The sequence below is a fragment of the Gorilla gorilla genome, chromosome 2, assembly GCF_029281585.2.
Source record: "Gorilla gorilla gorilla isolate KB3781 chromosome 2, NHGRI_mGorGor1-v2.1_pri, whole genome shotgun sequence".
Taxonomy (NCBI): domain Eukaryota; kingdom Metazoa; phylum Chordata; class Mammalia; order Primates; family Hominidae; genus Gorilla; species Gorilla gorilla.
In genome coordinates this window covers 97,993,114-98,019,904 of record NC_086017.1, presented here as the reverse complement: position 1 = coordinate 98,019,904, position 26,791 = coordinate 97,993,114, and the positions used below count along the sequence as shown (strand labels likewise).

Sequence of the window (26,791 nt, the reverse complement as noted above, 5' to 3'; positions counted from 1 at the left end):
ATGGTAAAATAACCAGACCATTATATACTCTAATTAAGGAAACTCAGAAAGCCAATACCCATTTAGTAAGATGGACACCTGAAGCAGAAGAAGCAGCTTTCCAGGCCCTAAAGAAGGCCCTAACCCAAGCCCCAGTGTTAAACTTGCCAACAAGGCAAGACTTCTTTATATGTCACAGAAAAAAGCAGGAATAGCTCTAGGAGTCCTTACACAGGTCCAAAGGACGAGCTTGCAACCCATGGCATACCTGACTAAGGAAATTGATGTAGTGGCAAAGGGTTGGCTTCATTCTTTACAGGTAATGGCGGCAGTAGCAGTCTTAGTGTCTGAAGCAGTTAAAATAATACAGGGAAGAGATCTTACTGTGTGGACATCTCATGATATGACTGGCATACTCACTGCTAAAGGAGACTTGTGGCTGTCAGACAACCATGAGGAAAGTAACTAAAATCGTAAATCCCCATGTTCCATTGGTCCATATGTCTGTTTTGGTACCAGTACCATGCTGTTTTGGTTACTGCACCCTTGTAGTACAGTTTGAAGGTAGCATGATGCCTCCAGCTTTGTTGTTTTTGCTTACGAGTGTCTTGGCTATATGGGCTCTTTTTTGGTTCCATATGAAATTTAAAGTAGTTTTTCCTAATTCTGTGAAGAAAGTCAATGGTAGCTTGATGGGGATGGCATTGATTCTATATTTTCATGATATTGATTCTTCCCATCCATGAGCATGGAGTATTCTTCCAATTGTTTGTGTCCTCTCTTATTTCCTTGAGCAAAGATTTGTGGTTCTCTTCGAAGAGGTCCTTCACATCCCTTGTAAGTTGTATTCCTAGGTATTTTATTCTCTTTTTAGCAACTGTGAATGGGAATGCACTTATGATTTGGCTCCCTGTTTGTCTATTATTTGTGTATAGGAATGCTTGTGATTTTTGCACATTGATTTTGGCATAAAGGGGTGTTGAGTTTTATCGAAGGCCTTTAAAACACTCCTCAGCAAATGGCAAAAGAATGGAAATCATAACAAACAGTCTCGCAGACCACAGTGCAATCAAATTAGAACTCAGAATTAAGAGACTCCCTCAAAACTGCACAACTACATGGAAACTGAACAGCCTGCTCCTGAATGACTACTGGGTAAATAACAAAATTAAGGCAGAAATAAATAAGTTCTTTGAAACCAATGAGAACAAAGACACAACATACCACAATCTCTGGGACACAGCTAAAGCAGTGTTTAGAGGGAAATTTATAGCACTACATGCTCACAGGAGAATGCAGGAAAGATCTAAAATCATCACCCTAACATTACAATTAAAAGAACTAGAGAAGCAAGAGCAGACAAATTCAAAAGCTAGCAGAAGACAAGAAATAACTAAGATCAGAGAAGAACTGAAGGAGATAGAGACATGAAAAACCCTTCAAAAAAGACAATGAATCCAGGAGCTGGTTTTTTGAAAAGATTGTCAAAATAGATAGACTGTTAGCAGACTAATCAAGAAGAAAAGAGAGAAGAATCAATTAGACACAATAAAAAATGACAAAGGGGATATGACCACTGATCCCACAGAAATACAAACTACCATCCGAGAATACCTCTATGCAAATAAACTAGAAAATCTAGAAGAAATAGGTAAATTCCTGGACACATACACTCTCCCAAGACTAAAGCAGGAAGAAGTCGAATCCTGAACAGACCAATATCAAGTTCTGAAATTGAGGCAGTAATTAATAGCCTACCAACCAAAAAAAGCCCAGGACCAGATGGATTTACAGCTGGATTCTACTAGAGGTACAAAGAGGAGCTGGTACCATTCCTGCTGAAATTATTCCAAACAATAGAGAAAGAGGGACTCCTCCCTAACTCATTTTGTGAGGCCAGCATCGTCCTGATATCAAAACCTGGCAGAGACACAACAAAAAACAGAAAATTTCAGGCCAATATCCCTGATGAACATCAATGCGAAAATCCTTAATAAAATACTGGCCAACCAAATCCAGTAGCACATCAAAAAGCTTATCCACCACAATCAAGTCAGCCTCATCCCTAAGATGCAAGGCTGGTTCAACATACACAAACCAATAAATGTAATCCATCACATAAAGAGAACCAATGACAAAAACTACATGATTATCTCAATAGATGCAGAAATGCCCACTTTTTGATGGGGTTGTTTTTCTCTTGTAAATTTGTTTAAGTTCCTTATGGATGCTGGATATTAGATCTTTGTCAGATGCATAGTTTGCAAATATTTTCTGTAGATTATTTGCGTACTCTGTTGATAGTTTATTTTGCTGTGCAGAAGCTCTTAAGTTTAGATCAATTTGTCAATTTTTGCTTTCGTTGTGATTGCTTTTGGTGTCTTTGTAGTGAAATCTTTGCCTGTTCCTATGTCTAGGATAATATTGTCTAGGTTGTCTTCCAGGTTTTTATAGTTTTAGGTTTTATATTTAAGTCTTTAATCCATCTTGAGTTGATTTTTGTACATGGTGTAAGGAAGGGGTCCAGTTTCAATCTTCTGCATATGGCTAGCCAGTTGTCCCAGCATCATTTATTGAATAGGGAGTCCTTTCCCCATTTCTTGTTTTTGTCACCTTTGTTAAATATTAGATGGTCGTAGGTGTGCAGCCTTACATCTAGGCTCTCTATTTTCTTCCATTTGTCTGTATGTCAGTTTTTGTACCAGTACCATGCTATTTTAATTACTGTAGCCTTGTAGTATAGTTTGAAGTCAGGTAAGGTGATGCTGCTTGCTTTGGTCTTTTTGCTTAGGATTCTCTTGGCTATTAAGGTGCTTTTTAGGCTCCATATGAATTTTAAAATAGTTTCTTCTAGTTCCATGAAGAATGTCATTGGTAGATTGATAGGAATAGCATTGGATCTATAAATTGCTTTGAGCAGTATGGCCAGTTTAATGATTCTGATTTTTTATACCCATGAGCGTGGAATGTTTTTCCATTTGTTTGTATCACCTCCGATTTCTTTGAGCAGTTTTGTAGTTCTACTTAGATAGAGATGTTTCACCTCCCTAGTTAGCTGTATTCCTAGGTACTTTATCTTTTTTGCCAGTTGTGAACGGGACTGTCTTCCTGATTTGGCTCTCTGCTTGCCTGTTGTTGGTGTATAGGAATGTTAGTGACTTTTTTCACATTGATTTCTGTGTACTGAGACTTTGGTGAAGTTGTTTATCAGCTTAAGAAGCTTTGGGCTTACACTGTGGGACTGTCTACATATAGAATCATGTCATCTGCAAACAGTGATAGTTTGACTTCCTCTCTTCCTATTTGATGCCTTCTATTTCTTTCTTTCTTTCTTCTTCTTCTTTTTTATTTTTTTTTCTTTTGAGATGGAGTATCGCTGTATCGCCCAAGCTGGAGTGCAGTGGCACGATCTCGGCTCACTGCAACCTCTGCCTCCTGGGTTCAAGCGATTCTCCTGCCTCAGTCTCCTGAGTAGCTGGGACTACAGGCACCCACCACCATGCCCAGCTGATTTTTTTGTATTTTTAGTAGAGACGGGGTTTCACCGTGTTAGCCAGGATGGTCTCGATCTCCTGACCTTGTGATCCTCCTGCCTCAGCCTCCCAAAGTGCTGGGATTACAGGCGTGAGCCACTGCACCTGGCCCTATTTCTTTCTTTTACCTGATTGCTCTGGTGAGGACTTCCAGTACTATGTTGAATAGCAGTGGTGAGAGAGGTCATCTTTGTCTTGTGCTGGTTTTCAGGGGGAACACTTCCAGCTTTTGCCTATTTGGTATGATGTTGGCTGTGGGTTTGTCATAGATGGCTGTTATTATTTTGAAATATGTTCCTTCAATACCCAGTTTAGAGATTTTCACATGGAGGAATGTCGAATTTTATCAAAAGCCTTTTCTGCATCTACTGAGACAATCATGTTGTTTTGTTTTTAGTTCTGTTTACCTAATGGATCATATTTATTGATTTGTGTATATTGTACCAAACTTGCATCCCTGGGATGAAGCCTACTTGATCACAGTGTTTAATGTGTTGCTGGATTCAGTTTGCAAGTATTTTGTTGAGGATTTTTGCATCAATGTTTACCAAGGATATTGGCTTGAAGTTTTCTCTTTTTGTTGGTCTCTGGCAGGTTTTGGTATCAGGATGATGCTGGCCTCATAGAATGAGTTGGGGAGGAGTCCCTCCTCTTTTTTTTTTTTGGGTAGTTTCAACAGGGATGGTACCAGCTCTTCTTTGTACATCTAGTAGAATTTGGCTATGGATCTATCTGGTTCTGGGATTTTTTTGGTTGGTAGGCTATTTATTTTTATTCAGTTTTGGAGCTCATTATTGGTCTGTTCAGGGAATCAGTTTCTTCTTGGTTCAGTCTTGAGAGGGTGTAGAGTCTAGGAATTTCTTTGTCTCTTCTAGATTTTCTAGTTTGTGTGCATAGAGGTGTTTAGAGATGAAATGAGTATCTCAGTCAAATGAATGGACTTGTGTGTGTAAATCTCCTAGTGGGTAGTAAACAGGCTTGCTACTAAGAGCTCTGGCTGTCCTGAATCCCCAAACAAAATATTTCAGTTGTTTATGCTCCGTGATTTAATGTATGAAATCAACTAAATTATAGATTGTTGTGCTCCAAAGTTCACTCTAGCTCTTATTTTATATTTTATAATTTACCATTTTGTAGATCTTTTGCTGAAACCGTGGTCAGAAACATCACAGATTTTACCTCCAGTCTGTGGTATCTTATTGGAGTGTTATAAAAATTATCTTTTTCTAATTTATTTATTCATTTATTAAAAAATTAAATGTTTATTGTATTCTGCAATGTGGTTAATAACTAGATGATAAAATTTTTAAAAAGATAAATCCTAAAGCAGTCGTGGAGACTCAAGTGGCTCAGAGGAAGAAAGCAAAATTATTAATCTTTCAGTTGAACACAATTGTATTCTACAGTGCCATTTACAAATCTTTGCTTAACTTCCTATATTTAAAAAGTTACAATATAAGACAAAAACTTAATTTTAGCATACTGAATGCACAATTGTATTCTTTTAGAAAATTATTCTTGTGTAAAACTTCTCAAAGTATAAATATATTATTTGGGGTGTGTGATAGACTGAAGGCATCAGCAAATATTAAAAAATCCTAAAAATAGGCTAGGTGCAGTGGCTCACGCCTGTAATCCCAGCACTTTGGGAGGCCAAGGTGGGAGGATCACTTGAGGTCAGGAGTTTGAGACTAGCCTGGCCAACATGGTGAAATCCCATCTCTACAAATATAGAAAAATTAGCCAGATGTAGTGGGCGCCTGTAGTCCCAGCTACGCAGGAGGCTGAGGCAGGAGGATCGCTTGAACCCAGAAGGCGGAGGTTGCAGTGAGCCGAGATCATGCCACTGCACTCCAGCCTGGGTGACAGAGCGAGACTCCATCTAAAAAAAAAAAAATCCTAAAAATGTGGGGAAATGTTATTAAGTCAAATTTTTTTTCAGACAAAATAATTTCTTTTTCCAAAGCATTTCACTTGCAGCCCATTAAATAAACTTCTAACACAGAGATGTTAAATAAAACCACTCATAATTTTATGATTTCAGAATATTTTTCAACAAAATGGAAAATTAATGAAACAGTGAAATGGTTTGTTTTTAGATTATTCTCAACTTTAAATTTTAATTTGAGTACATTAGATAGAAAATTTAATCCAGTTAGAATTTTCAAGTAGTTGATTTCCAATTTTGGAGGTAGGTCTTTCAGCTGAGTGAAGCAATTTCATTTAGTGGAAGACCTTTTTTTTTCCTTTGTTTCTCATTTAGTGGAAGATCTTTAATGAGGATAAGACACTTGCAGAAGCCTCACCCTGGTGGAATTATTTAGGTAAAAACTGGGGAAAAAAAAGTTGCCTGCTCTCCTTTGAGAAGAAAGAGTGAAATTGACTCTTAAAGAGCAGTGAATGCAATGCAGAGTCACCAACAGTGGAACCTGTTGGTGAGAGACAATGATGGGAGTATGGAGGAAGTAGCATGCTACCCACACTCCCTCTCCTTTTTCTCTTAATTTTTGGGGCCTTGTTAGTACTTCTCACGTTGTTGTCTCTGCCTTTAGAGTCCAGCTTTTGTGAAGTAACAGTTAAGAACCAGAGATGGTGGTTCATGCCTGTAATCCCAGCACTTTGTGAGGCCAAGTCAGGAGGATCACTTGATTCCAGGGATTCAAGACCAGCCTGGGCAATGTAGTGAGACCTTGTTTCTACAAACAAATGAAGAAAATTAGTTGGGTCTGGTGGAACGGGGCTTTGGTCCCAGCTACTTTTGAGGCTGGGGTGGGAGGATCACTTGAGCCCAGAAGGTCAAGGCTGCAGTGAGCTGTGATGATACCACTGCACTCTAGCTTGGGTGACAAAGTGAGACTCTGTCTCAAAATGAAAATCAAAAAACAGTTAAGAGTATGAGCTTTAAATTCAGACATTCTGAATTTTTAATGCAACTCCGTACTTCTTAGGCTGTGAGATAAATTGCTTAACTTCCCTCTTGGGGGTGATGTGAAGATTACAAGAGATACAGCATTGCAAAATGCTTCAGTCTTATGTTTGATTGCTCAGAGACAGATCCTGGAATGAAGATTTGCCTGGAAGTGATTGTTGAAGTCATCTTGGGAGAAATCAACAAAGGAGTCAGAGACGAAGTCAAGCAAAGGTGTGACTTCTTGTAAAGTCCCACTGAAGATAGTTTCTGCATGACCCTAAATAGCACCTTAGAATAGTCATGACTGATGCACAGGAGCTGGGGTTTCATGACTGCACTAGCCAGTCATTAGATTTTGCCTTGATATCAGGGAATAAAAACGCCCAAGCACTTCTGGTTCTTTTTACAGAGACAAAGCAGTTCCAGGTGGTCAAGGGCAGTCCTCCACGGAGAGTCATAGATATGGACTGTTGGAATGGGGACAGAGGGTGGGTATTAGTGATATGACAGGATTAAGGTGGAACACCAACAGTGTATGCTACAACTTTGCACAGTGCTTGGCAATGTTAAACTCTCAGCATGTGTTAACCCTTACTGTTATTTTTCACAACATCTTTCTCTTTCATTCATTCTCTGTTACTGTTACTTCACTAGTGTTTTCTTGATATGCTTTGATTAACAGTTACTGTACAGGGGTTCAAGTAGGTCAAGATAGCTCACTGATGAATAGCTTGCAAATTAGAAGGAAGTATGGGGAGGAAGACTAGGAAAGTGGGCCAAAGACGAACCAGATATTATTAAGTGACATACAGCAGGAACAGTTTTCCCAGGGACTGGAAAAGCTGACCAATAGAAATTTAAGGTGGCAATATAGAAAATGATGCCAGTGGAATACATGTATAGGCTGATCCCAGGGAGTCTTATCTTCTCATTATAGGCTGGAAAGTATCTTGGCAGAGCATGCTACTGCCCATGACTTTCAAAAACCTGGAATGGAATTAATCTCTTTATGTGTTAGTTTAAAGAGAGACTATGGCATTGAATCTATATATTACCTTGGGCAGTATGGCCATTTTCACAATATTGATTCTTCCTACCCATGAGCATGGAATGTTCTTCCATTTCTTTGTATCCTCTTTTATTTCATTGAGCAGTGGTTTGTAGTTCTCCTTGAAGAGGTCCTTCACGTCCCTTGCAAGTTGGATTCCTAAGTATTTTATTCTCTTTGAAGCAATTGTGAATGGGAGTTCACTCACGATTTGGCTCTCTGTTTGTCTGTTATTGCTGTATAAGAATGCTTGTGATTTTTGCACATTGATTTTATATCCTGAGACTTTGCTGAAGTTGCTTATCAGCTTAAGGAGATTTTGAGCTCAGACAATGGGGTTTTCTAGATATACAATCATGTCATCTGCAAAGAGGGACAATTTGACTTCCTCTTTTCCTAACTGAATACCCTTTATTTCCTTCTCCTGCCTAATTGCCCTGGCCAGAACTTGCAGCACTATGTTGAATATGAGTGGTGAGACAGGGCATCCCTGTCTTGTGCCAATTTTCAAAGGGAATACTTCCAGTTTTTGCCCATTCAGTATGATATTGGCTGTGGGTTTGTCATAGATAGCGCTTATTATTTTGAGATACATCCCATCAATACCTAATTTATTGAGTGTTTTTAGCATGAAGGGTTGTTGAATTTTGTCAAAGGCCTTTTCTGCATCTATTGAGATAATCATGTGGTTTTTGTCTTTGGTTCTGTTTATATGCTGGATTACATTTATTGATTTGCATATATTGAACCAGCCTTGCATCCCAGGGATGAAGCCCACTTGATCATGGTGGATAAGCTTTTTGATGTGCTGCTGGATTTGGTTTGCCAGTATTTTATTGAGGATTTTTGCATCAATGTTCATCAAGGGTATTGGTCTAAAATTCTCTTTTTTGGTTGTGTCTCTGCCCGGCTTTGGTATCAGGATGATGCTGGCCTCATAAAATGAGTTAGGGAGGATTCCCTCTTTTTCTATTGATTGGAATAGTTTTAGAAGGAATGGTACCAGCTCCTCCTTGTACCTCTGGTAGAATTCGGCTGTGAATCCATCTGGTCCTGGACTCTTTTTGGTTGGTAAGCTATTGATTATTGCCACAATTTCAGCTCCTGTTATTGGTCTATTCAGAGATTCAACTTCTTCCTGGTTTAGTCTTGGGAGAGTGTATGTGTCAAGGAATGTTTTGCCATCCCCATCAAGCTACCAATGACTTTCTTCACAGAATTGGAAAAAACTACTTTAAAGTTCATATGGAACCAAAAAAGAGCCCGCATCACCAAGTCAATCCTAAGCCAAAAGAACAAAGCTGGAGGCATCACACTACCTGACTTCAAACTATACTACAAGGCTACAGTAACCAAAACAGCATGGTACTGGTACCAAAACAGAGATATAGATCAATGGAACAGAACAGAGCCCTCAGAAATAACGCCACATATCTACAACTATCTGATCTTTGACAAACCTGAGAAAAACAAGAAATAGGGAAAGGATTCCCTATTTAATAAATGGTGCTGGGAAAACTGGCTAGCCATATGTAGAAAGCTGAAACTGGATCCCTTCCGTACACCTTATACAAAAATTAATTCAAGATGGATTAAAGACTTAAATGGTAGACCTAAAACCATAAAAACCCTAGAAGAAAACCTAGGCATTACCATTCAGGGCATAGGCATGGGCAAGGACTTCCTGTCTAAAACACCAAAAGCAATGGCAACAAAAGCCAAAATTGATAAATGGGATCTAGTTAAACTAGAGAGCTTTTGCACAGCAAAAGAAACTACCATCAGAGTGAACAGGCAACCTACAGAATGGGAGAAAATTTTTGCAACCTACTCATCTGACAAAGGGCTAATATCCAGAATCTACAATGAACTCAAACAAATTTACAAGAAAAAAACAACTCCATCAAAAAGTGGGCAAAGGATATGAACAGACACTTCTCAAAAGAAGACATTTATGCAGCCAAAAGACACATGAAAAAATGCTCATCATCACTGGCCATCAGAGAAATGCAAATCAAAACCACAATGAGATACCATCTCACACCAGTTAGAATGATGATCATTAAAAAGTCAGGAAACAGCAGGTGCTGGAGAGGATGTGGAGAAATAGGAACACTTTTACACTGTTGGTGGGATTGTAAACTAGTTCAACCATTGTGGAAGTCTATGTGGTGATTCCTCAGGGATCTAGAACTAGATATACCATTTGACCCAGCCATCCCATTACTGGGTATATACCCAACGGGCTATAAATCATGCTGCTATAAAGACACATGCACATGTATGTTTATTGCAGCACTATTCAAAATAGCAAAGACTTGGAACCAACCCAAATGTCCAACAATGATAGACTGGATTAAGAAAATGTGGCACATATACACCATAGAATACTATGCAGCCATAAAAAATGATGAGTTCATGTCCTTTGTAGGGACATGGATGAAATTGGAAATCATCATTCTAAGTAAACTATCGCAAGGACAAAAAACCAAACATCGCATGTTCTCACTCATAGATGGGAACTGAACAATGAGAACACATGGACACAGGAAGGGGAACATCACCCTCTGGGGACTGTTGTGGGGTTGGGGGAGGGGGGAGTGATAGCATTAGGGGATATACCTAATGCTAAATGACGATGACGAGTTAATGGGTGCAGCACACCAGCATGGCACATGTATACATATGTAACTAACCTGCACATTGTGCACATGTATGCTAAAACTTAAAGTATAATAATAACAATAAAAAAAGTAAAAAAAAAAAAAGGAAAGACTATGGCACAGTATGCAGTCGTTAAAAAGAATGACATAGAGTTATTTGACCTGGAGGAATTTCCAGAAGGTTTTATTCACTTATTGAGTGAAAAACTGAGATGTGTAAAAGTGTGTAATATAATTCTGTTCTTGTAAAACATCAACAATATGTGTAGGTGTGTATGTAAATAAATGTATATGTATAGGTATGTATGTAAACAAATAGTAGTAGCTCATATGTATATAGCGATAATTATGTGTTAGGCACTGTTCATATTTTACATATATGATTGATTCATTTAATCCTCACCAAGTCTATAAAGTGCAAAAATCCTCAACAAAATACTGGCAAGCTGAATCCAGAAGCACATAAAAAAGTTTATTCACCATAATCAAGTAGGCTTCACCCCAGGGATGCAAGGTTGGTACAACATACACAAATCAATAAATATGATTCATCACATACACAGAACTAAAAACAAAAACCATATGATTGTCTCTCAGTAGATGCAGAAAAGGCTTTTGATAAAATTCAGCATCGTTTCACGTTAAAAACTCTCAATAGACTGGGTATTGCAGGAACATACCTCAAAACATTAAGAGCTGCCTATGACAAACCCACAGCCAACATCTTACCAAATAGGCAAAAGCTGGAAGCATTTCCCTTGAAAACCTGCACAAGGCAAGGATGCCCTCTCTCACCCCTCGTATTCAACATAGTATTGGAAGTCCTGGACAGAGCAATCAGGCAAAAGAAAGAAACAGAGGGTATCAAATAGGAAGACAGGAAGTCAAACTATCACTGTTTGCAGATGACACGATTCTATATCTAGAAAACACCATAGTCTAAGCCCAAAAGCTTCTTAAGCTGATAAACAACTTCAGCAAAGTCTCAGGATACAAAATCAGTGTCTAAAAATCACTAGCATTCCTATACAACAGCAACAGCCAAGCTGAGAGCCAAATCAGAAAGGCACTCCCAAAAGGATAAAATACCTAGGATTACAGCTAACCAGGGAGGTGAAAGATCTCTGCAAGTAGAACTACAAAACACTGCTCAAAGAAATCAGAGATGATAGAAACAAATGGAAAAACATTTCATGCTCATGGGTAGAAAGAATCAGTATTATTAAACTGGCCATACTGCTCAAAGCAATCTGTAGATCCAATGCTACTCCTATCAATCTACCAAGGACATTCATCAAAGAACTAGAAAAAACTATTTTAAAATTCATATGGAGCCCAAAAAGAGCCCAAATAGCCAAGACAATACTAAGCAAAAAGAGCAAAGCTGGAGGCATGACGTTACCTGATATCAAACTATCTTACAAGGCTACAGTAACCAAAACAGCATGGTCCTGCTACAAGAACAGACACATAGACCAATGGAACTGAGTAGAGAGCCCAGAAATAGGTCTACACATTTACAACCATCTGATCTTCCACAAAGTTGACAAAAACGATTAATGGGGACACAACCCCTTATTCAATAAATGACGCTGGGATAACTGGCTACCCATATGCAGAAACTTGAATCTATAAAGTATATCCTATTATTACTATTCCCAATACAGAGAAGTTAAGTGAATTGTTCAAGGTTAAACAGCTAGTAAATTTTGAAGCTGATTTTCATCCGAAAATAGGTAAAACCAGATATAAGTAATCTGGTTGCCATATACGTTGTATGGTGCTTGTATACAATTATATTACTATGGAGCCAGCAACGGAAAGAGGCTCTGCCCTGATGAAGAACTTCATAACTGTTTTGCTGAGAACCCCTGCATTTTCTCTACTAGTGACATGCCAGGTGCCATGTGCTTTCTGTTCTTGGCTGTTGGTTACTTTTACACTCACTGCAGCTACCAACATCATGTAAGGGGGGAACATCTTAACTGTTGAAATTTGTTTCCAGACAATAGCTAATTCCTGTTAGACTTAATTTCTTACTCATCAAATGTAAATCTGTCATACTTTATATCCTTTTTTACCTCCAGCTTACAGGTGATGTGAAGAGAAAAATGTCTCATTTCTCCAAACTAACACACTACCTTCTTGAAAATAAAAATGGATATGCCCTTATCACATTATCACCAGTTGAGTTGCTTAGACTAGCTTTTAGACTCGGACAGCTCTTTTTCACTGATGGCTTTCTTGATACCTGGATTACACTGGAACTGAAATGTTGTACCCTTACACACAAAATGTGTATTTCTTTTTCTCTCTTTAAAAGTTAGTGTTTTCCTTTTCTTCTCCTGTTTATCAGTGGTCTTGCTTAGTTTCTGTGTTATCTTGTAGAAATAAAAGTAAGCTAATAAAAGACAAATGGATACATAATAGAATGAATGGTCCAAAACCAAAACGTAAAGTAGGAGAATCAAAAGCTGTGGAAGGTGGTTCATTTCAGCATTGATAGTAATGGTTCACATAATTATGTATGCACCATGGCAAATAGCAGGACTTGGGTCTGTTACATAGATTGTGCAAATGAATGTGTCTGTGTAAGTGAACATATACATTTTTAGGGACACAGAAAATCATATATAGTCATGAAATAAAAAATATAAAATAGTATATGAACAAGTGATACCAAATCACCTATACTATTACTTAGAAATACTAGAGCTGTCCAAATAAAATGTTCAATTCACAAATTTCATTTGTGAAATATTTTTCAATTGAAAGTAAATTAAGGGCCTAGCGTGGTGGCTCATGCCTGTAATCCAGCACTTTGAGAGGCTAAGGCAGGTGGATCACTTGAGGCCAGGAGTTCGAGACCAGCCTGGCCAATGTGGTGAAACCCCCATCTCTACTAAAAATACAAAAATTAGCCAGGTGTGGTGGTGCATGCCTGTAGTCCCAGCTACTTCGGAGGTTGAGGCATGAGAGTCACTTGAACCTCGGAAGCAGAGGTTGCAGTGAGCTGAGATTGCACCACTGCACTCCAGCCTGGGTGACAGAGCAAGACTCTGTCTCAAAAAAAAAAAAAAAAAAGCAAAGATATTGAACTATTGATATTAATACAGGTAATTTAAGGCACAGAGAGTGATTTATGAAATCATTTGTTAAGTTTATTAAGCCACCAATGGAGTTTATTTACACACTTCTTGATTACCATTGATATAAAAATTTTTAAAAGCTTTAAAATTAATGCACTGTAGAATCATCCTCTGTAAAATTATTTAACTAGTATTAATATTTATGTACTGTTCCCTGTGAGAAGAATGATAGCATCAGTCTTATTTATTTGTGTATCTCCAGTAACTAGCACTATGCTTTGTACAGGTAGGCATGAAAAAGTATGTGTTGCATAAATAAATAAATGCAATAATTTAGTTGAGATATTTGATTGGTATTTGTAGAGGTGGTACAAATGATTAGAAAGATATGCCAGAATAAATTTGTATTACAAAGGTTCATATTCATTTTTTTCTTTCATTTTTCAAATAAAGGTAGCTCTATAAAATGTGATTATTTAGATTTCTAAATATAATATACCATTTAGGAAACTCAAATAATATAATATACAGTTTTTTGGTGTGACTATAGAGATCAATTGAAGCCTGATTTTTCTAAGACACGTTTTCTGGATCTGTATTACGTGCACTTCTTTTCACTGGGAACATTCAAAATATGGACTGCTGAGCATATTTTTAAAATATTAAGAAGTTATCTTTACATTTAAAACTAAGATGAATAAATATTTTTCTGTAATCAACATGAAACAACATGTAATCAACATTAAGAGTATTGTTTTTCCCTTTCTTTCACAGTCTTCTCTAGTGCTCCAGGACATAACTGTCTTTTAATCCATCAGCTATTTTTCAGGCACTTATTGTAACTACATCTTTTGCAGACTCACTGGTGATCATCCACACTTAAGTTGTGGCATATACCCATGGTACTAGTTTTTTTGTTTGACAGGTCGGAATCTCTGAGTGTGGGCAAGTCTTCTGAGAGTCCTCTACAAAGCCTAGACTGTGGCTTTCCACCACTCCCCTGTCATTTTTTTCTCTTTTCATCAAAGCAGTGACAGCAGATTCTACCAAAGCAGCAATTGTTGCCCTTCTTGTCACCTGTCCCAATTCTCAGACTTAATTCTGTGCCATTTTAACTAACTAACATTTCTCAGTAGATCCTGAGGAGAAATATGTTACTGATTAATCTTCAGAAGAGAAGACAGCAGTGCCAGGATACCTTACCTATCACTGTGTCGTCCTGATTGTTGAACAGGTGTGGGTAGCAACTCTTCCTAAGTGAAACAATATTTTTTTCATTTTATAAAATTTAGTAATATGAACCCAAGTGAGTACAGTGACAATAAATCTTACCAGTAGAGGTCAATGATTTTTTTCTAGCTTGAAGATCTTTCAGTATAAAACGATCTTTCAGTATACACTATATGAGGGCAAAATTTTTCCCAGGGACTAAAAGAGAAGAAATCAATGTTATTTAATAATACTTTTTCATTTACTGATCTCTTTGAAATTTACTAGGTATTAGGCATTGATGCTTTGTCTAAAATACAAAGATTAATGAACAATATCTCATCAAAATAGGCTCACAGATTAGGGGACATGTAAATAAATGAATCTTTAGACTATTATTAGTGTTCTGATAAAAAGAAAAATAGAATGCTATGGGAGCATATAGGAGAGTCATCTACATGATGCTGTGCTGACAAGTGTGAAATAATAAAGATATGTTCCAAGTGGAGTTTTATCTCTGTGCATATCCTACTGTCTAATCTAAAATATTTAGTTAATCTAAAGTCCCTATTAAACTTGAGAGTCAACACTGAATGAACTGCAGTGAGTATTTTTTAAAAGGACCTTGTATATAACTTAAGGTAGAAGATTTATTAATACCAGCTTTATCCACTGACATACTTTCACTTCAGTAATGTGAAAAGCATGTGAATATGTAAATACAATTACATTTCTGTAAAAAAGATTGATTTAAGCCTATGTCCTAAAATATGAAATAAATGTATCTGCTTTTAGGAAAAGCAAAGTGTAAGTAATGGATGTCATCAAGATAGCTGACTGGAGGTGTCCAGTGCTCATCTTTCTTCACTAAAAAATGACAAAAACAACAAATACATAACTACATTTCAAGTAAAGTATCTAAGGGAGAACACTGGAATTCAGCAAGAAGTAACACAGCCTTCTGAAGTACAAAAACTCGAGATGGCAGCATAGAGAGAGAAGTAAAGCACCAAGCCAAGATTGTAGGGAAATGGTAAAGGGGAGATCTCTAGCAGTGTCCATTACCACTACGAATACCTGCAATCATAGCTACAGAAAAAGATCACACTCCACGCAGGCCCTGAGCCATATAAGAAGATCCCTGGAGTCCAAGTGGCTGCATTACTCCAAAGAAGAAACCCATGCAGGGTCCTGCTTACTCTCCAAGATGCAAGCTACTATGGCATGACTTTGTTTTGAGAACAGAGACACTGTTATGGGGCATTGTAACCTGGGAGCCCCTGCATCTCCACATTCCCAAGACCCTCCTTTTATTTCACTATGCCCATGCCAAAGGCCAGAACACCATGACCCCAGCTAGATCAGTGGTACAAATGTGACCACAGCACTTAAGGCCACACAGTGCCCTGCATCCCCAAAAAGAAGTGGTCCAGTACAGCTGGGAGGTCATTTCCAAGACCCAAGTAACTGACATGATATCCCCTAGAACCCAAGAACTGACCACCCAGCACCCACAACAGCCTCCACAATCAGAAAAGCTGTTGTGTGTGCCCCCTAGAGTCCAAGGACTGTTCTGCCCAGCATCTGCCACCATTAGTGGCCCCACTCCCTTGACCAAGGAGTCTTCCAGAGCCAAAGAACTGGCTTGCTCAGCAGTCCTATTCCTTAGCAAAGCCACACTGCTGCCTCAACAAACACCCACAATCTAGGTCACTGAGGCATTTACAGTTACCACCGATGTTGATTATAGCTGAAGAAATCATGAAGAGACAGAAAAAAAAGAATGAATAAAACCTTTGGGACTTAGGGATCACCATATTCGCATTATAAGAGTTCCAAGGAGAAGAGAGTAAAAATAAAAAAAAAATTTAAGAAAGCATAGTAAACCTATTTAATAAAATAATAGCTGAAAATTTCCTAAGTCTTGAGAGAGTTAAAAACATCCAGATCCAAGAAGCTAATAAATTCTGCAATAGATTGAACCCCAAAATGTCCCTCTCTGAGGCACACTGTAGTCAAATTGTCAAGTAAAAGACAAAAGAGAGAATTCTAGAAATAGCAACAGAAAAGCATCAAATCACGTATGAAAGAACCCTCATTAGACTGACAGCAGATTTCTCAGCAGAAACCATACATACCAGGAGACAATGGATAGTATGTTCAAAGTGCTGAAAGAAAAATACTGACAGCCAAGAATAGTGTACCCAGCAATGCTATCCTTCAGAAACTAAGGAGAAATAGTCTTTTCCAGACAAGAAAAAACAGAGAATTTGTCACCACTAGGCCAGCCTTACAAGAAATACTTAAGAAACTCTTGGATCTGGAAGCAAAAGGACAATAACTACCATCATGAAAACACATGAGAATATAAAATTCACTGGTAGAACAGACATAAAACTGAGAAAGAAAAGAATCAAACCTTGTCACAGAAAGTCACAAAACTGCAAAGATAAGCAATAAGAAAAAAAGCTATGCAAAACAAACTAAAAATAATTAATGAAATTATACAAGTCTTAACCTATCAATAAGAACCTTACAAGTAAACATTAAATTCCCCGTACATCAACAAATTGGTAAACCTAGTTGAAATGAGTAAGTTCTTGGACACATACAATTTTACCATCACTGAACAGGAAGAAACAGAAAACCTGAAGAGACCAAGAACATGTAATGAGATTGAATCATTAATAAAAAGTCTTCCAAAAAAGAAAAGCCCAGGACCAAATGGCTTTATTGCTGAATCCTACCAAAATTTTAAAGGAGAACTACTACCAATATTTCTCAAACTATTTCAAAAAATCAAACAGTTGAGAATGCTTCCAAACTGATTCTACAAGGCCAGCATTACCCTGATACCAAAACTAGACAAGGACATAAAATAAAAAGAAAACTAAAGGCCAATATCCTCAATGAACAGAGATGCAAACATCCTCAACAAAATACTAGCAAGCCAAATCCAACAGCACTTCAAAAATGGTATACACCATGATCAAATGGGATATATCCCAAAGATGCAAGATTGGTTCAACACATGCAAATCAATAAATGTGATATATCACATGAATAGAAGGAAGGAGAAAAATGAATCTTCTCAACAGAAGCAGAAAAACATTTGCTAAAATTTAATATCTCTTTATTATAAAAACTCTTAACAAAGTAGGTATGAAAGAAACATACTTCAAAACAATGAAGATCATATATGATTCCATCAATAAACTCTTATAACTGAGAAAAAAATCAGTAACATTGCAGGGTACAAGATCAACATTCAAAAATCAGTAACATTTCTAGAAACCACTAACAAGCTAGTTAAAAAAAACAAGAAAGCAATTTCATTTATAATAGCTACAAAAATACCTAGCAAAGAATTTAATCAAGGACCAAAAAAATCTCTGATCAAAACTATGAAACACTGAGGAAAGAAATTGATGAAGACCCCAAAATGGAAAAACATCTTGTGTTTATGGATGGTTAAAATGATCATGTCCCCCAAGAGACATGCAGATTCAATGTGATCCCTCTTAAAATACCAATAACATGATTCACAGAAATAAAAAAATATTCTAAAATTCATATGGAAACCACAGAAGACTTCAAATGGCTAATGGGATCCTGAGCAAAAGAACAAAGCTGGAGGCATCATACCACCTGACTTTAAAATATTCTAAAAAGCTACAGTAACCAAAACAACGTAGCACTAGCATAATAAAAGATACATAGACAAATGGAACAGAATAGGGAACACAGAAATAAATCCACAGATTTACAGCCAACAGACTGATAAATACTCCAAGAACATGCACTGGGGAAGGGACAGCCTTAATAAATGTTGCTGGAAAAACGGGATATCCACATGAAGAAGAATGAAACTAGACCCCATCTCTCCGTATATAGAAAAATTAACTCAAAATGGGTTGAAGACTTACATGTAAGACCCAAAACTGTGAAATGACTAGAAGAAAACATAGACCAATATAACAGACTAGAGAACACAGAAATAAACCCACAGATTTACAGCGAATGGACAGATAAATACTCCAAGAACATGCACTGGGGAAGGGACCGTCTTAATAAATGTTGCTGGAAAAACGGGATATTCACATGAAGAAGAATGAAACTACACCCCATCTCTCCCTATATATAAAAATTAACTCAAAATGCATTGGAGACTTACATGTAAGACCCAAGACTGTGAAATGACTAGAAGAAAACATAAAGTAAATGCTGCAGGACATTGGCCTGGGCAAAAACTTTATAAACTTTATAAATAAGATCTTAAAAGTACAGGTAACAAAAGCAAAAACAGAGAAATGGGATTACACAAACTTAAAAACATCTGCACAACAAAGGTAACAATCACCGGAGTGAAGAGGAAATCGGCAGAATGGGAGAAAATATTTGCAAACAATTCATCTGACAGGGGCTTAATATTTACCATATAGAAGAAACCTAAACAACTCAAAAGAAAAAAATCTGATTTCAAAATGGGCACTGATATAAATAAAATTTCTGAAAAAAATACCTATAAATGGCCAAGAAGTATATGAAAAAAATGCTCAACATCATTAATCAGGAAAATGCAAATGAAAACCAAAATGACATATCATTTCATCCTAGTTAGAATGGCTATTATACAAAAAACAAAAATAACAGATTCTAAGTAGGATGGAGAGAAAGGGAAACTCTTATACATTGCTGGTAGAAATGTAAATTAGCATGCCCATTATGGAAAACAGTATGAACTTTCTTCAAGAAACTAAAAGTAGAACTACCATATGATCCAGCAATCCCACTACTGGGTATGTATCCAAAGAAAGCAAATCAGTATGTCAAACAGATATCTGCACTCCCATGTTAATTGCAACACTATTCACAACAGCAAAGATGGAATCAACCTCAGTGTCCATCAAAAGATGAATGGATAAATAAAATTCATTAAAAAGTGGATTATATCACTGTTGGCAACATGGATAAACCTTGAAGGCTTTCTGTTAAGTAAAATAAGGCAGAGAAAGACAAATGCCATGTTTTCACTTAATATTTCTATGGTAAACAAGTTGATCATGGAAGTAGAGATTCGAATAGTTGTTACTATAGCCTGGGAAGGGTAGCGAGGAGAGCGGATAAGGAGATGTTGGTTAACAAATAAAAAAATACAGCTAGATAGGATTCTAGTGTTCTATATCACTATAGAATGATGATAGTTAACAATTACTTATTATATAGTTTCAAATAGCTAAAGAGATGGTTTTGAATCTTCCCAACAAAAAGAAATGATAATGGTTTGAGGTTATGGATATGTTAATTACCTTGATTTGATCATTACACATTGTATATGTGTATGGATATATCTATCACACTGTACTCCATAAACATGTACAATTATACCATGTATAAAAAAAGCATGTTATATTTTAAGTTAAAATGTTCATGACATACTGGAACTTGCCTTGCACATAAACTGTACAATAATCCATTAGTTAATATTTTGCTTTTGTGGCTAATATCAAACAGAAACTAAATTCTTATGATAAATTATAATCTACTTCTCACATGAAAGACTGTAAGGTAAATCCAATCAATATATTTAAACACTAGATGCCCTGTCATTTTCAATTATGATATAGGCTGTTAACACAAGAATCAGAATTATGTTCTGATATGTTAAATGGTTTAATCTGAATTTTAATGATTCACCCTCAACCTCTAGCAATAGACATTTATTTGTAGATGTTCGACAAATATGAAAGATAAGCTAATTTCTCCAGTTATAATGAAACACTGACTCATGTATATAATATGTAGAATTACATTAAAGACCAAGTATTGAGCTTTAGGGGGATATGTGAGATAGTAAGATAGTAAATTAAAACCTAAGGAAAGGATAGAAAGAAAGAGGAGAAGCAAGAGGACATAGTATCATCTTAGTTAGAAAAAGTATATTTTTAAAAAATACTTTTATTTTAGGTTCAGGGGCAGATGTTCAGGGTTTGTTATATAGGTACTCACATCATGTGGGTTTGTTGTACAGATTATTTTGTCGCTGAGATACTAAGCCTAGTACTCAATAGTTATTTTTTCAGTTCCTCTCCCTCCTCCCACTCTCCACCTTCAAGTAGGCCCCATTGTGTGTTCTTACTCTTGTGTCCATGTGTGCAATCATTTAGCTCCCATTTATAAGTGAGAATATGTGATATTTGGTTTTCTTTTTTTAAAATCTTTCAGAAACACCTTTTATGTTTCTCTCCAATAACTACTCCCCTCAAAATCTACCTTATTGTTTTACATGTCATGATTTATTCCATATCATTTCTGTTTTTAAAAAATATAAGTGCCATGTCCTATATCCTGGGAGGCATGCAGAATATTTTTCTTAAATTTTCTCCAGGGTCTTGCAGTAGCTTATCTTCAGAGATATGCTTGTTTTTTTTATTTCCATAGGTTACTGGGGAACAGGTGGTGTTTGGTTACATGAGTACGTTCTTTAGCGGTGATTTGTGAAATTTTGGTGCACCCATCACCTGAGCAGTACACACTTTACCCTATTTGTAGTCTTTTATCCCTCACCCCCTTCCCACCCTTTCCCCTGAGTCCCCAAAGTCCATCCTGTCATTCTTATGCCTTTGCATCCTCATAGCTTAGCTCCCACTTATGAGTGAGAATGTAGGATGTTTGCTTTTCCATTCCTGAGCTACTTCACTTAGAATAGTAGTCTCCAATCTCATTCAGGTCGCTGTAAATGCAGTTAATTCATTCCTTTCTATGGCTGAGTAGTATTCCATCATATATTTATATATAATTACATATATATCTCTCTCACACAGTTTCTTTATCCACTCATTGATTGATGGGCATTTGGGTTGGCTCCACATTATTGCAATTGCAAATTGTGCTGCTATAAACATGCATGTATGAGTATTTTTTTCGTATAATGACTCCCTTTCCTATGGGCAGATACCCAGTAGTGGGATTGCTGGATCAAATGGTGGTTCTACTTTTAGTTCTTTAAGGAATCTCCACACTGTACTCCATAGTGGTTGTAATAGTTTATATTCCCACCAGCAGTGTAGAAGTGTGCCCTGTTCACTGCATCCACGCCAACATCTACTATTTACTGATTTTTTTATTATGGCCATTCTTGCTGGAGTAAGGTGGTATCATATCGTGGTTTGATTTGCATTTCCCTGATTATTAGTGATGTTGAACTTTTTTTTATATGTTTGTTGGTCATTTGTATATCTTCTTTTGAGAATTGTTTATTCATGTCCTTAGCCCATTTTTTGATGGAATTTTTTTTCCTTGCTGATTTGTTTGAGTTCATTGTAGATTCTGGATGTTAGCCCTCTGTCAGATATATAGATTGTGAAGACTTTTTCCCACTCTGTGGGTTGTCTGTTAACTCTACTGACTATTCCTTTTGCCATGCAAAAGCTCTTTAGTTTAATTAAGTCCAAGGATTTTATCTTTGTTGTTATTGCATTTGCTTTTGGGTTCTTGGTCATAAAATCTATGCCTAAGCCAATGTCTACAAGGGGTTTTCCAGTGTTATTTTCTAGGATTTTTATAGTTTCAAGTCTTAGATTTAAGTCCTTAATCCATCTTGAACTGATTTTTATATAAGGTGAGAGATGAGGATCCAGTTTCATTCTCCTACATGTGGCTAGCCAGTTATCCCAGCATCATTTTTTGAAAAGGGTGTCCTTTCTCCACTTTATGTTTTTGTTTGCTTCATCAAAGATCAGTTGGCTGTAAGCATTTGAGTTTATTTGGGTTCTCTGTTCTGTTCCATTGGTCTATGTGCCTATTTTTATACCAGTACCATGCTGTTTTGGTGACTACAGCCTTACAATATAGTTTAAAATCAGGTAATGTGATGCCTCCAGATTTGTACTTTTTGCTTAGTCTTCCTTTGGCTATGCGGACTCTTTGTTGGTTCCATACGAATTTTAGAATTGTTTTTTTCTAATTCTGTGAAGAATGATGGTGGTATTCTGATGGAGACTGCCTTGAATTTGTAGATTGCTTTTATCAATATGGTCATTTTCACAATATTGATTCTACTCATCCATGAGCAAGGGATGTGTTTTCATTTGTTTGTGTCATCTACAATTTCTTTCAGCAGTGTTTTGTAGTTTTCCTTTAGAGGTTTTTAGACTCCTTGGTTAGGTACATTCCTAAGTATTTTATGTTTTTTGCGGCTATTGTAAAAGGGGTTGAGTTCTTGATTGATTTTCAGCTTGGTCACTCTTGGTGTATAGAAGAGCTATTGATTTGTGTACACTAATTTTGTATCTGGAAACTTTGCTAAATTCTTTTATCAGTTCTAGGAGCTTTCTGGAGCAGTCTTTAGGGTTTTCTAGGTAAATAATCAAATCATCAGCAAACAGCAACAGTTTGACTTCCTCTTTACTGATTTGGATGCCCTTTCTTTATTCCTTTCTCTTGTCTGATTGCTCTGGCTAGGACTTCCAGTACTGTGTTGAAGAGGAGTAGTGAGAGTAAACATCCTTGTCTTCTTCCAGTTCTCAGAGGGAATGCTTTCATTTTTTCCTCTTTCAGTATATGTTGACTGTGGGTTTGTCATAGATGGCTTTTATTATATTGACATATGTCCCTTGTATGTCAATTTTGCTGAGAGTTTTAATCATAAAGGGATGCTGGATTTTTGTCAAATGCTTTTTTCTGCATTTATGGAGATAATCATGTGATTTTTGTTTTTAATGCTGTTTATGTGGTATATCATATTTATTGACTTGCGTATGTTAAATCATCCTTTCATCCCTGTATAAAACCCTCTTGTTCATGATGAATTATCTTTTTGATATGATGTTGGATTCGTTAGACAGTATTTTGTCAAGGATTTTAGCATCTACGTTCATCAGGGATATTGGTCTGTAATTTTCTTTTTTGGTTATGTCCTTTACTGGTTTTGTTATTAGGGTGATACTGGCTTCATAGAATGATTTAGGGAGGGGTTCCGTCTTTCTCTACCTTGTGGAATAGTGTCAATAGGATTGGTACCAATTTATCTTTGAATGTCTGGTAGAATTTAGCTGTGAATCCATCTGGTCCTGGACATTTTTTTGTTGTTGTTGTTAATTCTTGAATTACCATTTCAATCTCTCTGCTTGTTTTTCGTCTGTTCAGCGTATCTAAGTCTTCCTGATTTAAGCTAAGAAGGTTGTATCTTTCCAAGAATTTATTCGTCTATTCTTGGTTTTCTAGTTTATGCACATAAAGTTGTTCATTGTAGCCTTGTATGATCTTTTGCATTTCTGTGGTGTCAGTTGTAATATCTCCCGTTTCATTTCTTATTGACCTTATTTAGATTTTCTCTCTTCTTTTCTTGGTTAGTCTTGCTAACGATCTATCAATTTTACTTACCTTTCCAAAGAACCAGCTTCTTGTTTCATTTAACTTTTGTATTTTTTTTTTTGCTTCAATTTCATTTAGTTCTGCTCTGATCTTGGTTATTTCCATTCTTCTGCTGGGTATGGGTTTGGTTTGTTCTTGTTTCTCTATTTTCTTGAGGTGTGACCTTAGATTGTCTGCGCTCTTTCAGACTTTTTGATGTAGGCATTTAGGGCTATGAACTTTCCTTTTAGCACTGCCTTGACTGTGTCACAGAGGTTTTGATAGGTTTTCTCACTACTTTCATTTGGTTTGAAGAATTTTTAAATTTTAATTTTGATATATTTTTAACTCAATGATCATTAAGGAGTAGGTTATTTAATTTCCATGTATTTGCATGGTTTTGGAGGTTCCTTTGGAGTTTATTTCCAGTTTTATTCCACTGTAGTCTGAGACAGTGCTTGATATAATTTCAGTTTTCTTAAAATTATTGAGAATTGTTTTGTGGTCTATCATGTGGTCTATCTTGGAGAAAGTTCCATGTGCTGTTGAATAGAATGTGTATTTATGGTTGTTGGATGGAATGGTCTGCATATAGCTGTTAAGTCCATTTGTTCCAGGGTATAGTTTAAATACATTGTTTCTTTGTTGACTTTCTGTCTTGATGACCGGTCTAGTGCTGTCAGTGGAGTATTGAAGTATTATTGTGCTGCTATCTCATTGCTTAGGTCTATTAGTAATTGCTTTGTAAAATTGGGAGCTGCAGTGTTAGGTGTATATATGTTTAGGATTGTGATATTTTCCTGTTGGACAAGACCTTTTACCATCATAGACTGTCCCTCTTTGTCTCTTTTAACCATTGTTGTTTTAAAATTTGTTTTGTCTGATATAAGAATAGCTATCCTGGCTTGCTTTTCATGTCCATGAAATGTGTTTTTCCACCCCTTTACTTTAAGATTATGTGAGTCTTTATGTGTTAGGTGAGTCTCCCGAAGGTAGCAGATAGTTGGTTGATGAGTTCTTATCCATTCTGAAGTTCTGTATCTTTTAAGAGGAGCCTTTAGGCCATTTACATTCAATGTTAGTATTGAGATTGAGGTACCATTCCATTCATCATGCTATTTGTTGCCTGTGTACCTTTTTTTTTTTTTTTTTTGCTTTTTAACTTGTATTTTTGTTTTATAGTTCCTGTGTGATTTATGCTTTAAAGAGGTCCTTTTTTGATGTGTTTCCAGGATTTATTTCAAGATTTAGAGCCCCCTTTAGCAGTTCTTGTAGTGGTGGCTTGGTAATGGCGAATTCTCTCGTCATTTGTCTGAAAAAGACTGTATCTTTTCTTCATGTATGATGCTTAGTTTAGCTAGATACAAATTTCTTGCCTGATAATTGTTTTGTTTGAGGAGGCTGAAGATAGGGCCCCAATTCCTTCTAGCTTATAAGGATTCTGCTGAGAAATCTGCTGTTAATCTGATAAGTTTTCCTTTATAGGTTACCTGGTGCTTTTGTCTCACAGCTCTTAAGATGCTTTCCTTTATCTTAACTTTAGATAACCTGATGACAGTATGGCTAGGCGATAATATTTTTGTGATGAGTTCTCCAGGTGTTCTGTGTGCTTCTCGTATTTGGATTTCTAGGTCTCTAGCAAGGCTGGGGAAGTTTTCCTTGATTAGTTCCCCAAATATGTTTTCCAAACTTTTAGATTTCTCTTCTTCCTCAGGAACACCAATTATTCTTAGGTTTGGTTGTTTAACATAATCCCAGACTTCTTGGAGGCTTTGTTCATATTTTCTCATTCTTTTTTCTTTGTCTTTGTTGGATTGGTTTAATTCAAAGGCCTTGTCTTTAAGCTCTGAATTTCTTTTACTTGTTCAATTCTATTGGTCTTCCGATTTTCCAGAGCATTTTGCATTTCTGTAAGTGTGTCCAGTGTTTCCTGAAGTTTTTATTGTTTTTTTCTTTATGCTGTCTATTTCTTTGAATATTTCTCCCTTCACTTCTTGTATCATTTTTTTGGGTTTCCTTGCATTGGGCTTCGCCTTTCTCTGGTGCTTCCCTGATTAGCTTAATAACTAACCTCCTGAATTCTTTTTCAGGTAAATCAGGGGTTTCTTCCTGGTTTGGATTCACTGCTGGTGAGCTAGTGTGATTTTTTGGGGGGTGTTATAGAACCTTGTTTTGTCATATTACCAGAGTTGGTTTTCTGGTTCCTTCTCATTTGGGTAGGCTCTCTCAGAGGGGAGGTCTAGGCCTGAAGGCTGTTATTTAGATTCTTTTGTCCCACAGTATGTTCCCTTGATGTAGTACTCTCTCCCTTTTCCTATGGACGTGGCTTCCTGACAGACGAGCTGCAGTGATTGTTGTCTCTCTTCTGGGTCTAACCACCCCCCAAATTTACCTGGCTCTGGGCTGGTACTGGGGGTTGGTGGTCTGCACAGCAGAGTCCTGTGATGTGAACCATCCTTGGGTCTCTCAGCCATGGATACCAGCACCTGTTTTAGTGGAGGTGGTAGGGGGGTGAAATAGACTCTGTGAGAGTTCTTAGCTTACGTGGTTTAATGTTCTATTTTTGTGCTGGCTGGCCTCCTGCCAGGGGCTGGTGCTTTCCAGAGAGCATCAGCTGTGGTAGTATGGGGAGGAAACAGTGGTGGGTGGGGCCCTAGAACTCCCAAGAGTATATTCCCCTTGTCTTCAGCTACCAGGGTGGGTAGGGAAGGCGCATCAGGTGGGGGCAGGGCTAAGCATGTTTAAACTTAGACTCTCCTTGGACGGTCTTGCTGGGGCTGCTGTGGAGGATGGGGGTGAGGTTCCCGGGTCAATGGAATTGTGTACCTAGGAGGATTATGGCTGCCTCTGCTGAGTCATGCAGGTTGTCAGGGAAGTCGGGGGAAAGCTGGCAGTTACAGGCCTCACCTGTCTCCTAAACAATCAGAAAGGCTGGTCTGACCTGCGCCGTGCCCCCTCTAACAGCACTGTGTGTTTCTGGGCCGTGTGTGAGCAGGGTTTGAGAA

At 37.2% G+C, this 26,791-nt stretch overlaps 1 protein-coding gene across 2 annotated transcripts in view; it reads right to left on the bottom strand.

Moving 5' to 3' along the window:
• HTR1F (5-hydroxytryptamine receptor 1F) overlaps positions 1-26,791 on the bottom strand; it is a 205,454-nt gene that overhangs the window by 58,762 nt on the left and 119,901 nt on the right. The window lies entirely within an intron of this gene.